Genomic DNA, 5,645 nt, shown 5'->3' on the forward strand with positions numbered 1-5,645 from the left:
AGCGTGTCGTACAGTAAATTCACCAGTACTAACTTAACAATGGTGCATATTTAAAACTGGTTTAACCACAATGTGGCACATTTCTACCAAGTAGCTGGAACTTTTTAAGGAACCTGATGCCTTCTCTATTACCCAGATTGTTTGTCGTTGCATTTCTGGGGGTTAAAATGATTCCTGCAACTGTTTTCCAAAACGTCTGACTGATTCCTGGTGGGAATTACATACTGCCCACAGTCAAGCGAGCTTTCCCGTCTTGGCTTTAAAGGCTGCCATTAAATAAAGCTTCTTTACATGTCATCACATATACAAAAGAAAGCATTGGCAGAGCCTTTAAACCCACCACAACGACTCTTTACTGTGGATAGTGTTTGCTGTACTGCTAGTATGGATTTTTTAATGGTTTGTTAATTCTAATTTTAATTTAAACAGATCTATTTATAGATCTTTCCACCACCAAATTAACAATCTATAAATAAGCAGCTGTGTGTTTATTTTTTTACCCAGCAGATTTTGTCCTATTTAGGAAAAAAATCTTTAAAACTTCCATTTAGTACATTTAGTACTATTTTATGTATATATACATATTTGATATATTTTCATATATGATGACATATATTTATATGTATATGTATATCATAGTTATCCACCCCCGCTGTGGTCTTCAGCTTTTTCTTCTCACTATAATTCCTAGTTTTCTACCTGGTTAGGTGCTTGTGGACTTTGGTTATCCTACAACTGATTGCCCGCATTCTCCACCACATCATAAGGTTTTGGGTCTCATTTAAGTAGAAGGTCACATCTATTACTTGGGAAATTACACAAAAACCTTTCAATTAACCTTATAAAAGATCTTAATTTGCTGTGTATTTATTATTTAAAGAAAAATAAACGTTGCAGAAATCATTGAAATCCCTAACCGGTCAAAATATTTTTTTTTTTTTTTTTTTTTTTTTTTTTTTTTTTTTTTTTTTTTTTACAAGTGTATGTAAACTTCTGACTTCAAAAATCACAGTTCGTTTTTACTAATCCTTGACAAACGCATGCAAATATTTTCACTACAGTTAGATATGAGACACGACGTGAACATCAGTGTCACTTTTTTAAGAGGAACCGTCAAGATTGGCTAGTGGTAGTTTACAGTAATTAAGTATTTACAAGTATAATATCGAATTTACCCTCAAAGCCACTTCCAACAACCTTCCAAGAATGAGTACAGCCTCGTAAACAAGGACGTTTACAGACTACCCCATGTTAATACCCGCTATGTTTTCTAGCCAGTTGTTCATGGCTGAAGTACCAGTTATGTCTAAACTGTTTAGGCTGGCGGAGGATGAAAGTTTCTCTGCTTTGCTTCATGTAGCCATTATCGAGAGTTTTGTAAGAAATCGCCGCATGAATCACAACATTTCAGACGAATAAGGTTTCTAGAGTAAATAATAGTAGTTCTTATGTTGCTAAATACTGTGTTAACGAATTAAATACAAATGTTTAGTCTGATTGCCAAGCAGGTAAAGCTAAAGTTTCTGCACCACCAGTAATATTTTACAGAATATTAAAAATTTTTTAAATTATAAATCCTATAAATCCTAAACACTCAGATGCGCTTCGGTCCTTGTACAAGTGGGTTACTTTGCATAAAACGTTCTTACAGTTTACAGTTCAAACTGATGTTTATAGAATCTTTAGATGAGTAACACTAATGTACTGACTCACACGACATAATTCAACACTGTTTTGGTTTCCCTTAAACAAATCTGGATTATTTTCCGTAGCTTTTTTGGTAAACAACTAATAAAAAGACGTCATGTGACCAGGTAATACTGTAACACAAAAAAACCCTAACCTAAACAGTTCAAAACAATACAGAAAATGTATTAACAATAGATTATATTACAATATTTCACTAATATTGGGTCTGTGTGAAAATCTAGACGTGCCCTCTTCTCGGGAGTGTAGGATGATGTAAAATGCGTCTATGTAGAGAGAGCACTAGGTTTTTAGACAGACCCGACCAGACTGTTTTTCTTTATTACAGCAGCATGCAGCACAAGTTGCGATTTCACAATTTGTTTTACATCGAGTGCCCGAAGCATTCTCAAAATTGCTGTCGTTTTTGGTTTCTTAAAAGGTTCCTGTGGTGGAAATGTGCCAATTTATACTGGTGATTTTGCTGTCAGTTTGTACCACCCCACCCTCAACACTGTTTATGTTTTATTGCCGCTCTGGTCACGTCTTCCAGTACTGATCTAGTTCATACCAAATTAGTTTGAGCAGTTCTAAGCTCAGCTCTCAGTCTCATGTATGAATTCAGCAGGTTCAGTTCAGCACCCAAAATGCTAAGGTTGCTGATAATAAATAATACCTACCAGGGTGCTGTTTTCCCTCTGGTTAAGCTAATCAGCCCAGCTAGCATTGTAATGAATTGTGAAATATAAAGCTACAGCAGTTTCCGTTCCTAGTTTCTCCATTTACTTTCCTCCAGGTTTTGGGAACAGAAGAAACATGGAGCCACGTTTGGCTAGCTGATGTTAGCAGAGCTTTGAGCTTAATAACTTATGAACTGTGGCCGCTAGAACACAAGACGTATAAACTCTTACCGCAGCTAGTGCTATTAACGTTTAGGAATACTGAACAAGTACAGCTACAAAGCGCCTTTTTTAAAGTTTCAGTTTTTTATTTACAGTTTTTATATTATTTGCCTCAAGTTGTTGTTAAGTATTATTTTTTATTTTCTTCCTGGTGCATGAAGTTTGAGCATCGGTGCTCGTTCATCGTAGGGATTGTTGTTAGGAACTAACAATTTCACTAACCTTCTCAGTGATCTTATGAGATCAGAATCAGAAATCATGAATCCTGGAATGTGAATTTACGTAGTTTTAGAGAAGGTTGTCAAAAGTGGGTTGGATATGCAGCCATTGCAAAACGCTTGTTGCCTTTAGCCTTCTGATCCACCCGGAGTACTAAACACACTGTTCTTGATTTTTATTTTTGATTTTGTTTGATATTTTCATGATTCTTTTGAACTTTAGTGGGAGCTGTGATTGTTTATTTCTGTATATACCATATTTATCTATTGTACAGTTTTTTTAGACTTACTTTAGTGCTGGTTTAGCAGCTTGCTGAGCGGACGGTGTGAATGTCGGTGTTTTCGGGCGGGTCTGGGTGTGCGAGTGTGTGCTTCGAGTCTTCTTTACTCTCACCAGCTTTCGCGTCTTGCACACATACACAAATACGCAAACACACATTGTAGCCTAATTACATAAGCTGTACATCATTTCAGCCCATTTCACCCCTGCCAATGGAAAGAGACCTCGGTAGGACCACAACTGACCTAGTAGTGGATCATTCTCAGCACAGGAACGGACATGAGGAGTGTTTTCATACACACAGGTTCTGTCGGCAAAGGATGATTCAAGTTCTAGAGGCTTTATTGTCATTTCAGCTATGAACAAGTACATATTAAAATGAAACGACATTCCTCCAGGACCAGGGTGCATAATACAATATACACAGTGCAGAAAAAAAACAGTACATTTCTAATCTAAAGAAATTGAGGGGGATGAGACCAAAGACAAGTGTAGTGTTGGCAAGTACATGATACTGAGTATATGAGGTAAAAGTGAGGTAACAACATATTCTGATACACAATTAGCAGCGAAGTCTGAGAGAGAACCTCAGGTTTAGACCGTTACCATGTGACCGACTATGTGTTTATGTGTCCGAGTAAAAATGATAGATGGGATAGAAAAGGAGGCTGAAAATGGTACCAAAATGCCAATTGTTAATAACTGTGGACCTAGAAAGAACATCTATATGACATGTGTACCTTAGTTAGACTCCACAGTACCATAGATAGTTAATTTAATTACATATTGACATGCAACATCCCAAATATCATAATTAATCATAAGCAATAATGCATTGTAATGTTCCCATGTAATGTTGCCGCCAGTGCTACGCTGCCAGCTGTACATCTACGTAAAAGCAGCATTGAAGATTGAAGTATTTCCAACCATTAAGATGTTAAGAATTCAATCACATAATGTTTAGCCTTAAGAATTCCAGTTTAGCCAGTTCAGCATGAGAGGCCATGCTTTCCTCACATGACCACATTTCTTATGAAACATAATTAGAAATTGATAAATGATTCTGTTTAAATGAAGTTGCTTTGTGCTAATGCAGATGTGGATTTACCAGGCTCAAGAAAGCTTAGTGTCAGTATATAAACAACATAGTGCCTGCAATCATAGTAATACAGGTAAATACAAGTAGTATGGTTCAACCTGTAGCATATTATTACAGTACTATTAACTTTTATGGACTAAATCCATAAAAACGTATCAAATACTCACCATTTTACATCAAATTACTTAATTCCTGGCTAAAACAATACCACGATGAACACATAATTGTATACGTAATAAATCATCCTCAGAAATAGCCTGTTGATCCAAACATCGCAAACTGCCTAACTGCATCGCATTGGCTGTATCGCTAATATTATTATTATTATTGTCATTTGGTTTTAGAAAGAAAAACCAAAACCAGAAAGCATTTTCACTTCCATTAGCTGTGCACGCTAACTCGGAAATGAGCTAAAACGAAGCCAATGACGTCATAAACAAACCATGTCTATATAAACCATATAAAAAAAATTATAATAATTGTAAAAAAAAACTGCACATCCACTTCAGAGGTAAATTAAAACATCTTAATTAATGTAACTGCATTTTTTAGGTTAGCTGTAGCATTGTGGCTAACTGGTGCTAGGAAATTTCCATCACGCATTTATACCTCCTGAGTAACACATCCAGTTTGGGCATGTTTTAATTCAGTATCTGCTTTTAAACAGCATAAAAAAAACTGTGTGAATTTGAATAAACAAACCTAAAATGAAAGTGTTTGATGCTAACGCTTCGTTTTACTCCCGTTGGTTGTGCATGCTAACTAGGGCGTCACTTATACACACTTTTTCTTCTTATATCTGCCTGGTCCAGCATGTCCTGGTCAGAATTTAAACTGAAAAATGCCTTTTTAGAAAAATAACACCTGAAATCCTTGAGCAAAACGTTTTCACTCCTGTTAGCTGTGCATGCTAACTAAGAAGTGAGTTAAATGACCTTCACATGCACACTTACACCTCACTGCTCCATATTCAGGTCAGAAAATATAAACTGAGAGACACTTTTACTCCTGTTAGCTGAGCATACTAAGCTAAAGAGAGTCATTGTCATTTCAGACAAACATGCTATCGTTGCTAATTATTGCAGAAGGTTTAGGTGCAGTTTAATCATGTTTTGTCTAATAAATGCTTTCAAATGTCGAAACGTGTTAATATAAACCTAATAGGATACTGACTGCTCGATGCTAATGCTATTTTAACTCCCGTTAGCTGTAGGTGCTGACTAAAATATATAGACACAAACCTGTGGATTCGAAAGACATCTTTTCAGAACGGTATGCTATTGTTGCTAGCTAATTTATCAGCCTGTTTGTCAGATAACATCTGAAATCCTTGATCAAAACGTTTTTACTCCTGTTAGCTGTGCATGCTAACTATGAAGTGAGCTAACTGACCTTCACATACACACTTACACCTCACTGCTCCATGTCCAGGTCAGAAAATATAAACTGAGAGACACTTT

The sequence above is a fragment of the Trichomycterus rosablanca genome, chromosome 13 (assembly GCF_030014385.1).
Source record: "Trichomycterus rosablanca isolate fTriRos1 chromosome 13, fTriRos1.hap1, whole genome shotgun sequence".
In the NCBI taxonomy this organism is placed as follows: domain Eukaryota; kingdom Metazoa; phylum Chordata; class Actinopteri; order Siluriformes; family Trichomycteridae; genus Trichomycterus; species Trichomycterus rosablanca.